Source organism: Corvus moneduloides, chromosome 1, assembly GCF_009650955.1.
Source record: "Corvus moneduloides isolate bCorMon1 chromosome 1, bCorMon1.pri, whole genome shotgun sequence".
Taxonomy (NCBI): domain Eukaryota; kingdom Metazoa; phylum Chordata; class Aves; order Passeriformes; family Corvidae; genus Corvus; species Corvus moneduloides.
In genome coordinates, this window is record NC_045476.1 from 96,240,868 (window position 1) to 96,254,150 (window position 13,283).

Consider the following 13,283-nt stretch of genomic DNA (forward strand, 5'->3'; position numbering starts at 1 on the left):
ACAAACATTCATTAAAAAAATAAAAAAACTGATCATTTAGGGTGTAAGAGGTTGCTCAGAGTTAGCTGGAGGGTTTAATTACCCTGCATTTCTTGGATGAGTAAGCTTCTTGACTTCTTTTCAATGTGCTGACCAGAGGACATATGTAAGCTTCACTGTATTTAGTAAATACCTTAGGGTAGATGAATTCCAGGTGACATCCACATGGTTTCATGCAGCAAAACAGTGACATGTCATCGCCATCAAGTTATCATCACACAAATTGTCAACATGGCCACGTTATTCACTAGTGAGTGTGGCACCTTAATGACATGGAGTGACATTTTGCTCCTTTTCCACGCCTATAAGTCCCAGAAGTGTGGCTCCTTCCTAACCTAGTTTTAAGTCCCATCGCTTCTTTTGTTTTGACACACAAGCATGACCCTTGCACACACACTACAGAGCAAGCAGTCCCTATTAACTATATCTCCAAATTTTATGAAGGCCTAACACAGAAGGAGCTGGACACCAAAGGATCCTGAACAGCAATAGGCCCTGCAGAGGTGGTCCAAATTTGGGCAATCTCTGATTAAAGCTTTAACCGTATTACATTATGCCATGTTCAACAGCTGAAGTGAATTTGAAGCTCCAAATGCATTAAGCTTTACGCTTAAGGAAGGAGCTAGAAATACTCCTGTACAATTCTCTCTGGGCTAGGGAGTCAGATGTGTCCATGCAGACCAGCAAAGAAAACGTCTCCCAGTCAGTCAGCAAGACAATGGGACATCCTCTATTTAACCATCTCAGTAAGAACTGTGCAAACTACAGGTGAGGATTGAAAGTCAGGTAAGTGCTCAGCCAGAGATTTGTTATCCTTAGGTGAAAGGAAGTGACATTTGGTACACATTAGCTTAGAGAACAACAGCAAGAAACTGTTGTTAACCTTGCACAGGACTGGTATTTCAAGAACACGAGTTTTAGAGGTTTGCTTGTTGAATTTAGTCAGTCTCCAGTTATGCTCATTACATATAGATGGTGCTTCATCTCCACATAAGGCTCCAGATTTCTCACATTTATGTGTGATATGCTCCATACCTTAGCACTTTGAAGTCCTGTACCCATTGATGTCTTTGCAGCTATGCATAGACATACAATTTTAAGACTTCTTTTATATTTTCAAAAGCTCTCTGCACTAGGGGATCACATCTAGTTTATTATCTACTCGGCTACTAATTTCTTTGGTGTCTGCGCTTTGCTTGCTGGAGATCAGGAGAGTCAACCAAAGATATAAATAAAAAACACAGTCTAGGCTTAAATTTATTTTCTTCATTCAGGTAGCAAGTTAAATATGTTGTACAGTAGATGAGGTTGTTGGACAAAGTAAACGTAAGTGTTTAAAAGAGAATATTTTAATGCTTGATCTGACATTAACTTCCAAAAGATGAAATACTTATTCACATAGCTATTCAATTTAACTTCACTAAAAAAATAGTTTCGATTCAGTTTCTTGCAATGATCATGCTGATTTTATGGTAACATCTGAAGGAAATAAGAAAAGTTAAAGCTCTGTTTCTTCCACTATGTAGACATACACTTCTATTATTATGCTTCAGCTTACCAAAAAGATATGTGGCTTATAAAAGGACATCTGTGATAAAAAGCCAGCATATACCTCTCAGTATTTCTGCTGTTAACTGCCCTGACCTTATGAATCTGCAAGGATGCTATAACTAAAAATCTGAGTGTTCTTCATGTAGGCACACAATCCAGCATGGAGATTGAAAGCATTATCTAGAGGGTCTTATAACTTTTATAAAAATCTGTGTGAGCAGTAAATATTCACAGCTAATAGAATGCCCTTAGAGCAGAAGATGCTAATGTTTCCTGGGAAACAGATCGAACTTGTTTATTATCCACACAGATACCTCTCTGCCTATGAAGAAAGTGCCTCCAAAGGAAAGCACAAATATAACACTGAAGAGTTTGAAATGCATTGTCTTAAGGTGTTTTCTTACTACTTTTGAACAGTATAATTTTGAAGCCATACATTCTAACCAAAATAGCTGATAACACAAGTTAATCCATGAGCTGATGGAAGTGTTTCATTACTCTTTCTTTGATAACTCTCAGTGCCTTGTTCTTACACTGACAATGTCTATTTTCTTTTACTTGTGGCTTTTTTATTATTTGGGTGTTTATTATTTTTTTCTTACTGTATTTCTTAAATAATTTGTGGTTTGCAATCTGATCTTTTTTGACATGCTCCTTAGGACCAGGTACAGTTTGTAATTGAGTGAGTGAGAAAAACAGAAGTGAAATGATGGTCCACTGGTAATTAAGTAAATAAAGGAGATGAGGTAATTAACAGGAAACTGATTCTATTCTTGTTTGGCATATATTTTATGCCATGAGAAAGAGGACTCTTTTTCTGTGTTTGCTGTTAGATGCAAATATCAGTGATCACTGCAGTCCAAATGCTGTGTAGCAAAGGGTTTGGAAAGAAGTGTGAGCTACCACTATGTGTTGTGCATTTCTGCTTCACATTTCAGGCAAGATATCCTGTTTGGTGATTTACATCAAAGTAATATTTGTTCCATTTACTATATCTAGAGTGATACAAAACCAGATATAAAAATAATAGATAACATATCTGATACCCTGTCTCTGAGCAAAGATCCACTAACCAAAAATCCCAACCCTTTTGCAGGATTTTTTGGATACCTTATTTCATCAGTCAGTGTTACCTCAGCAAATAATGTCTTTCAACAGCTAATGATGTAAGCAGGTGGGATTTCTTGCTGTGAGTCAGCTTCATATTCGTGCACTTGCACTTCATTAGCATTTTAGTACAGGTGAGGAGGGAAGTGACTCTCCCAGTTCCTGTACTTAGCCTTGGCCTGAGAGAGCACCAACTGGATCAAACTCCAGCCAAAAAAAGCATTCAGTCCATGGAGTAAAAGAATCCCTGAGGTAGGGATTTTGGGCATGTTCTGTAGAGCCTCTCCTCCTGCTCTGCACTGATTGCTAATGTAGACATGGCCTCAGAGTGCTCGGTGTTTCTACTTCGGTAAAATGCTGGTGAGTGTTTTGGTGGCCAAAATACATCACCTCTGACAGTATATGTTTCTTTAAAACAAAAGGTGTTGGGGCAACAGACCGTATTAATGGAGGGAAGTGTTGGCAGGATAATTGAAACAATTCAGTACCAGGGAACTGACTGCAGTGTGGAGGCTGGGGGCTTTTTGATTGACTCAGTTCCAATTTCTTACAGGATTTTAGCTTTTTCTATATACTAAGCTAAGAACTAAGGTGTTTTAACTTTATCAAAAATGTATTTTAAAGTTATTATTCTGTTTCCAAATGAGAATATATTACCTCAAAATAAAAAAATACAAAAACTAAACCAACAAAACAACCAATGAATGAACAAAAACAATTTATCCTCTAAATCCATGGAAAAAACATCCACGATTTTGAAATACCAGAGTTTCTTACAGGACTAGATTTCATTTTCAAGGAAGCTCTTTTCTTAAATTATTTCTGAACTGGCACAACTATACCAGATATGGCCAAGTACATGTTTCAGAACAAAACCATACACTCCAATTCCTTTCAATAGCTGCTGCCACCTTGCAACCCCTCTATCTGCTGTGAGCTGTTATTTCCCAGGAAAAGGAGGCAGAAAATTAACTTGTACATCCAGATTTGTGGCAAATGCCCAAGAACCCTCACCTTTGCTCCCATTAGCTTGTTCTCCTGCCAAAAAATTCGACAGTGCTCTGCATTCACGAAGTTTTGTGCATTTGCGAAGAGTCAAAGAAAACAAATTTCCTTCTAGTGGTGCAGGCTCTGCCACTTCCAAGGAGGCACATTTCTGAGCAGGCAGAACAGCAAATATTCCCTTCCTTTCCTCAACTAATGCCCTGCCACCACCCACAACATTTGGACTCCTCCCAGGGTCGAAAATGACAGTTGTTTCTCTTCTCAACCTGAAAGATGTGGCATTAAAAACATTAACATGAAGGTGTGTGAATCTTGGAGAGCACAGAGCTTACCTGCCCTGCCAAGGCAGTGGAAAGATTTATAGTTTCTAATTTATTTGGGTTGCACCTCTTTTAATGTGGTAAAAATTATATTGCTTTTTAAAATCTTGCTACTGCTGTTCCCAGACAGGAATAAGCAGATGCTACAACGTGATTTTTCAGGGTAGTCACACAGCAGTGTGCGCAGGGAATTTAGAGCTTGTACAACAGTTGGTCAGTTGTCATGATACAAAATCTCTGTGCAAGCCTTTGGACATTCTGGTAGAATATCTCAGGTCAGGAATGGGCTTTGCATTTGACACCAGTTATGGCCATTTGTCTGCAGGCATTCTGGTTTTATTGGGCAGTCTTACCTCAGTTTCTGTGCAACTTCTCCCTCTTGCCACCCAGCAGACAGGTTAACATTTCCAGTAGAACAAAAGCCTCCTGTGATTTCAGCTGGGACACTGAGAAAGAGAGGGATCCCCTCAAGGAAGCAAGGACCAGAGTGGGGGAAAGATGCTCAGAGTGGGGAAAGATCAGGGCAGTGGTGCTCAGCTGAAATGGTTCAGACAAAAGCAACACAAGAGAAATCAGAGAATGTTTTTCATCATTACACCTTGAGCAATGACAGCTGAGGCTCGATACCATGAATACATGAGAGGCAGTGGGATGATTTGAGGCCTGACTCAACCTCCTGGTCAGCAGGGGTGGAAGTGCTGGGGCTGACCTGCCGTGGCCATTTGGGTAACCCAAAGGCAATAATCTCATTTGAGTAATTTCAAGGTTTTCAACAGTTTCTTAATCTGTGGGTAGCCACCCTGCTGTGTCATGCTTTTTAGGGACAGAGAAGCATCTTCTCCAGGAATGGCCTGCTTCCTTTTCTCCTGGCTTAGTTTCAGCAGCTCCTTTTCCTGCCTTTGCTGGGCATGGAGATAAAAAAGAATGATATATGTGTATATATATGTTTAAAGTTGCTGTTTATACTGGAGAGAAAGGAGAAGGTTGATATATTAGCAAAAAATTAAAGAACTTCCTGAAGGTCGTATTAAGACATGCTTCCTGACACCAGCTTCTGTTAGTGAATGGACTCTCAGACTGCTTTGGAATTCTGCCCATGTCTAAGAGCTTTCTCTTAACCCTTGGCTGGACTAGTTTTCAAAAGTCAAATTGCAGACAAAAAAAATCAGTTTGCCAACATTGTGCACCAAGCACACGTTACTACTAACTCTTGCTAAAGAGCAGCCAATCACAATGTCCTGTGACTCAGTTATTCATAAACTGGTCTAATTTTCCTGTGAAAACTATAAAGAAACTTTCTAATTGCTCGTACACAAATGCTTTTTTGATCAGCTCAGCTCTATATTTGGAATGAGTTCTCATGAACCCGTTGGCAGTGAGTCCTTCTCATATTTATATTTTTCATTCTGTCTGAGTTTAGGGGAAACATGTGTCATTTATAGATTGGCTTATTATATCTTTGAGTTGAGCTCATATGGGGAGTACACTGATCTAAATTAGAGTCCTTCATTATTTTAAATTGTAGCCCTAACAGAGGAGCTAAATACACAATTATATACTCATAATAACATGACTCTGGCCGAAGGGCAGTGGGGAGGTGTAAGATGCTGAGTGAGCCAACTGGTCAAGCAACAACAGAAGTCCTTTGTACAGCCAGCCATTTTCCCCAGGGTGTCCTTGAAACCCAAAGAGCACTGTTTACATTAGAAAACCTTCCCACAGAGGAAGCCCAGGCTGGGTTTGAGCACTGGCTAGCCTTACGTGGGGGCTTCTCCCTCCCTTCACAGCTCTGGTGATACCTGGCAGCCCTGGCTTGGCTCTGAATATTGGACTGGCCTTTAGATGTCAGCTCCAGTCCATAATGCCCACCTATCCCTGTGCACAGGAAAATAGCTGACTGTGACAGTGCATTACTGATGGATTTCCATCACAGTATTATGCTGGGTCTCTGGGACTTCGGGTTAAAATTTATGATGTTTTTAATGAGATCTGGGATGCTTCTGCTCTGGGGAGCTGGAAGCTGAGCACAAGCAGACAAAAGCACTTGATGCTTACTAGACACCCTGAAGGATAGGTCCTGCTTGGAAAAGTCTCATGAACTGAGAGTTAAGCATTCATAGAAAAAGAGGAAAGATAGCAACAAGATGTAGGTCATGCTCTGGAAGAGCAGATTAGGGATGGATCATTTGCAAATGCCATCCAGCTGGCAGCCAGTCTTGCCCTCCTGGTAATGAAATACATTCAGCATTTGCTATCAGTATGAACACAGTTTAAGATTACGTATAGGCTGGACTTGCAAAGCATGACTTTTCCAAAGGCACAGAATTTTTTAGCTTGTCTTCCTCACACATTTAGAAGTATGTACACAGCCATCGATGCGTACTGCAGTGCAGGATAGGGTAAGATGTCTATCACATTAGTTATTGAGATAGGTAAAGAAATTCTTTATTCCAAAGCTCCATTTCATCAGGATTATGAGACATTTCTGATTTGTATCTCATAAGATACCTATACACATGCATTTATAGAATGTCCTTAAAATATATCTCATCAAAAAAGTTGATGAACCCAGCTCATGAAGTACTGCAAACCTCCACACTACTGCACATTTAATGAGGGACACAGCAGAACACGAGCTCAGATTTAACTTTGCTGTGCTTAAACTGCTTCTCAGTTAGAGCAATGCAAGGGGGATTAAAACAGGAGTCCAAATTGTTAGACTAATTGCCCACTGGAAGAGGAAGAAGGGGATTGCAACTTTCCCTCCTAATTTGTTTCTCCCTCTTCCTATCAGGCTGGACAACTTATCTATGTGAGTGCTTCTGCACCCCACAAAAGGATAACACAGCCTCCATGCACTGAGCTCCCTGTGAGAGATAATGTTCTCTGGGTCTGCTCCAGCCCCAGGGCATAGCCTGAAGCAAAGGATGTAGTGGTGTTTAATTTGCATGACCTACTCCTTTGCAACTAGAAAACCAGGCCAAAAATAATTGCCTCAGGGTCTTTCCATTGATTCTTGCTTGAAGGTGCTGTAAAAATACAATACAAGATATATATTCAAGCACCACTCACAGATCCAGTTCCGAATAGAGTGAAGAAGAGAGGAAAGGAAAGTGTCAAGAAAGTCAGGGCACCCACGATTACATGTGTATTCAAAGTATGAGTATTAAAAAAATAGGAAGAGGAGAGCTTAAGCTTGAGTAAAGCTCAGCTGCAATACACAGTAACCACATCATATTTCACACACAAATCCATGAGGAAATAGATCTTCTCCTCAAATTCCCTAGCTGGCACATTGTCAGAGGCCACTGTTTCCTTCACAGCTTCTTCTACATAAGAGTCTGTAACATCACCATTTTTCTCAGCAGTTACACACACTTATCTGATAAAGATTTCCCAGCGTTTATCTGGATACGTTGGGACGTTCTGACCTTGAACGAGAATGTTCTGCACTTCCTGTCAGCCAGAGGCTTTTTTTTTAAGTGGGGTGAAAGGAATGCATGCTGTGGGAAAGCAGGCACTTCGGGAGTCGGTTATTCCTCCCTGCCATGAGGTAAGACCAAGGAGACCTTGTGCAAGAGCGGGGACCTGCGGGAGGTTCGGTGCCAGAGCACGGCTCAGTCTCACGCCGGGGAGAAGGGGTTAGTGCCTCATTTGTCAGTCCCGCTGAGCTGCCGAGAGCCAGAGGGCAGGGATTCCCACCAACCCGAGTCACTTCAAAGGGATATGCTAAATATATGCAAAGGCTGTGAAATCAGATGCAATAGGGAAAGGGAAGGCTGGTTATCTGTGCACCTTCTAGAAGGCTGTGCTGTGCCGTGTCCTCAGGGGGGAAGAAAAAGGCTCCTCGGGACACCATGTGCACTGGGTCATGCTTGCTGTGTCCTTGCTTCTAAGCAGAGCCAGTTAGTCTTTTTTTTTTCCTTTAGCAGTAATATTAGGGCTAAAATCAAGAGAAAAGAAAGTCTGTTGGCTCAGATCAGGACGAATTAGTTGTCAGAGCTTTCTTGTCAAGATAGGGGGAAATAATTGTTGTGGACAATACAAGAATTCAATCATGCTTATGGATAGTAGGGGCCAGTATTATGTTGCCATGCATTTAATGCAAGGACATGGCACATTCTCGTGTTCATTATCAGTCAAAACTCTGATTCAATAAAAGATGAAAGAATTACATTAATCCACGTCCCCTGCTATTTTGGAGGACAGTTGACGTCTGATCGCAAAGTGCTCAGAGGTGCGTGGTGACCCTGCGCAGAGGAAATGGAGAAAACAGGTCTCCTGGTGCCCTGAGTGAAATAGTTATGCAAGAACCAGGCACAAACCACTTCATTATCTAGGGCAGGCACCGTCCCCAGGGAAGGGAAAGGCAGGGAGCTGGAGGCCAGAAGGAGAGGTGTTGTCAGGGACTGGAGCGTGCAATGCAATGTGGCAGCAGAAGACAGCGACCAGAGAGGCTTCTTGTCAGGGAGGAGAGATGAGTAACTCTGTCCAGGTGACTCGCCTGAGGTGTGACCAGCAAAACTGCACCGAGGTCTGGGTACCCCTCTTCTAGAAAGCCAAGTCTGCTTTCTAGTTTCTGTCAAATGCCTGACCAGTGGGAGGTCAAGTGATGCCAGCAATGTTTTCTGAGCTGGGAAGACCGACTTGTCCAAGGTGGGAAAACCAACTTGAAGAAAATTAAGAGAGCTTGGGTAAGCTACAGGAAATTTCTGTGACAAGATTATTTGAAGGGTGGAGGTGAAAAAGGGAGATAAGTCATCTAAGGCAGAGCAAGCACTATATTACATATTTGTACAGCACTTAAAGAGTGATCAGACATTTTATAGAACAAATAAAAATCCATGGTCTGAGACCCTTATGCTCTAGTCAGAGGCATAACAGGATGCATGACTGAAAGAGTGAAAGGCAAGAAAATGGAGATTGACAGATAAAATAACAAGTAATACGCTGAAACTAAGACAGGACAAACTTAAATTGAAATTAAAATTCAAATAAATCATTAGGGCCATTGCAAAATCATCCAAGAAAACTGCTTAAATATTCCATTTATCACACCTGAGCAAAGTGTCATGTATAGTATCACCTGCAAAATGTGTGAAATTATTTCTCCCTGGAGGAATTCACAAACTGTTTCACACAGGAGAAAGAACAGAGATGGGGTCTCAGCAAGGGGAATACAGAAACAATGCAAACAGCAGAGCACTGGACACAAGCATTGGTCTCAATGGACATTGTCTCATTTGCCCACAGAAAATGCAGAACAACCACTGTCATATGAAGACCCATTACACCAGTGATATGTCACTCAACTGGGGTTCTCATAAATACCAAGAGTGTTTCTGGAAGCTCGCTCTGTTGTGTCAAGCATAAAGGCTGGGCCTGTATCCTGATTTCCAGAGAGATTTGGGCTTGATCCTTTGTCTTCTTGCTTCCCAGTAAATCATCTAATACCATGAAACCTGTAATACGATTGTGTGTCCCAACACTACCATCACACTTACTTTATAGCTGTTCAAAAGACAACCTAGGATGCAAAATAGCTGTTCTTTAGTAACATTTTTCTCTAATATTGAAATATTGGATGCACACAGGACCATCTTATAGGAATTTTATGCCAGGAAGTCCACTGGTGTAATTGCTAATTACACAAGACCTAGATTGGGATCAGCTCTCAGGGCAACTTTATTGATTTCCTCATTCTATTTCTGATTTCTTACACTCATTCCTCACTGACTTAGCAGCAGTGAAAGTAATGATCAATGTTAATGCCTAGAAAAGTTGAGGCAGAGAGAGAAAAAGACTTCCCTCACATTCAGCACAGCAAAATACCCCTGGGAGTAAACTGGTCAACATCTTCATCACTAGGTGAAGTAACGATGTTTGCAACATATGCCATCTTTCAAAAAAATTTTCATTGTTCTGCTTTATAAGTCATATTCCACAAGTAAACACATTTGTTAAGAAATTGGTGCATCATTCACAATTTTGTTTCCCTACAGAAACTTCCTTAGGACTCTAGGAGCTGATGTTCCAGAACTGACAGAATGGTCCCAGTAGCATAGAAAGTTTTTTCCAGTGTGGCTGAGCCTGAACACACTCACTTTTGAACAGATAGGATAAACAGAACAGATAAAGCTTGCCATCTAGAGGAACTGTACAGAAATCCAATTTTCTTTCTTCTGAATCTGTTCTTGCAGTTACACATGTGAGGGTGAGCAGACCAACAAGAGCAAGTGACATATTTTAGTATTGATCGTAACTTGCCAACTACCAAAGAGATTAGAACAAGATGATAGGGAGACTTGCCTTCAATTTTTTTTTTTTTTTGCCATCCAATTTCTCCCTCCTTTTGCACCCAGTATAAAGATCCCTGCTCCATCTTGCTCTCACAACAATTCCATGGTGATATGCCCTTCCTACTGCTTTCTGTGCAATAATCAGAAGGGACAGCAGAAGGGAGAATCCCTGCCCTGACATTTTGGTGAGGTGGAGTCTGGAGAATAGGTGAGGAAAATGCCTCAAGGGATTGAAATATCAGTCCAGGACATCATTCTCTGCTCACCACAGACAGTCAGTCTTTAGACCATGAAGAAGGTCACAGGGACAGAAAAGGATCCAGGCCACAATCTGGCCTGAAAAATGCAGTTGATAAAGCAAGGGTAGGATGGTACAGCTGTGTCCTGCTAAAATCTCAGAGGTACATTGCAGTCCCTGGGCAGGAGATGCCTCTTGGTGGGAGTCACAGAGCATCCACGTGAGACTTGCTTGGTAAAGTTGATGGGATTCCCAACCCTGTGTGTGGACTGGAGTGGAAGGAAGGTGACCATGGTGGGCAGGCATGAATGCATCCAGGCAGCAAGGCCAAGGAAAATCAGGTCTCCTGCTCCTACTCCTGGCTGTGTGCAATCCAGTCGAGGCTGCTGTGCTACTCACCCAGGCCAAACACACAAAGTGACTCCCAGCTACTTTCTCTTGCATAAGAGTGTGTTACGTAAGCACCAGCCGTGGTGCAATTATTTGTCTGGATGCAGCACTGGGCACAAGGTCAGTGACAGTTTGTTAAATTGCCTCAATTTCAGACCTTAGCTTCTGCCTCGAGTGCAGATGCTTCAATGAGATTATGAGAAGAGTGAGTACCACTCTCATTTCACTGGATGGAAAGGAATACGTTCTTCCAGCTTCAGGCACAGCAAAAGCAGTAAACAGAGCTTCACATGAATTTCCATTACATTTGGTAGGGAGAACTTAATATGATTAAGCAAATGGCCCTGTCGTGCTTCTTTTGAAATCAAAAGTTCTGCAGTTTACAGAAATCAAGAATAGAAAAACGTTCACCGTGCTTTTGCCTTTTCACACTCACACTGATATCAGAAGAGTCACATCGATGGGAGTCAGTGAGATACTGCCGACTTACACCAGGGGCGGGCGCGACTGATCGTGAGCTGTCATCCCTCAGGCTCATTATGAACTCATCACTTCAAGGATTCTTCTGAGTTCACTTTCAGGGATCAGTGTGGTTAATCCTCCAAACCTAATTTTTAGCCTTGCAATGACATACCTCAGTACCTATGTTTAACTTCTGAATTACCACTCCTTTGGGCTGGGAAACTGATAACAATTAGATGAGTCGTCCCCACATCAGTGCCGGCCTCATATTTCACCTACTCTGCTGTACCCTATTGTTTAATCATACCTCACTCTTCTTAATGAGACCCATTTATCCTTCTTTCAAGTTTCATACTATTTCCTGCTTTACTGACTTTTGTGATGAAAGCAACAGAAACACTGCTAATTGATGCCTTTCAGGTGACATTAGCCCTTGCAACAGCATCAGTCAGTGGTGGTAAACATCTGTCTGACAAGAATTTTCCTTTTTATATTCCACTTTGGAAATTTTAAGAATAGCTAAAGCTCTGCTGATAAAGGATGAGCAATACACAGCCTTCATCTGAGAAATTACAAGCACAGGGAGCATGGTAACAGAAGTCTCTCAGATCTCTGGTGGCATGGTGGTGATTATAAGATCTAGTTAAGCAGTCTGACAAAACCCTTTCATCAAGGGCTGCCCTTTGCACATTAAGTTACGTGAGCATAAGCCTGTGAACACAGTGTCCATAATAATCTGTGTGCACAGCTGGGTCAGACTATGTCAGCCCAGGGACAACAAGAGCGTCCAAGTTTAGGTATTAGTTGAAAAATAGTCACCTTGGTCTTTGGCCCACATCAGTTACCTGGCAGAAAGTGAAACTCAGGGAGAAAAGCAGCAGAACTGACTGACTGAGCTGTCCAGGCTTGTGCAGAAGCAGGCAGATCACTTTGGTCCTTAATCAAAGTAGTTATTGCTGTTTTCTGTGCCAGATGGAGAATGATCCCGATTGTCACACAGAGAGCTGTGTGTTTTCAAGAGCAACTGTCCCTAGGTTCAGGCCTTGAGGGCACTGATATGCCTCAGTTGCCCTGAGCAGTCTCCCAGGACCACCCTCTATCCCTGCTCAGCCTGAGACCTGTCTCAGCTCCGTCTGGGCACTGCGTTCAGCACTCCCCTCTGCTGCAACAGGCTGGGGCTGAAGAATGCTGGAATTAGGGACCCTTTTTGATCCCTTTGTCACCTGCCAGGTGTTGTGCTGGTATATTTGGTGCTGGCCTAGGGCTGAGGGAAATATTTGATAACCTCTCAAGGACTCCTCTCCCTCCATTTTGCTGCTCTTTTCTAATACACCAGGATGATGTTCATCCTTGAGATCAATTGCACATCACTGCAAATATTTTTGGGAATATTCCAAGTGATGTGCTGGAAAAGCCCAACTTTGTGCAACTCCTCTGTGGTTCAGCTGGATAATATGCATATGAGGATATCTCATCAAAGGGAAGAAGAGACCATAAAAGCAAGAAATGCTGACTGACTTAATAACAACCTCTGCCTGGTAATAAAAGACTTGGCTGCAAGGGTTTTCAGATTCACAAACCTCAGCTGCTATGTTTGCAATGTTAGCCTAATACAACAGAAAAAAAAAAAAAAAGAAACAAAAAATTGGGAATTATTTTGAGCTTTGCCATCTCAGCAGACAAAGAATTTTGGTTTTAACAGCTTCTCAACTTCTTCAATATAAAAACATCCTACTGATTCTGGTTCTTCATCACCTTGGAATTCATGTAGGTTATTCATCACCTAAGCATGGGGATTTCAGAATGATACTTGAGGGAGGGTTCTCTGCTCCCATGTGATTATGGTTTTTATTCACGTGTTGCACTGGCATG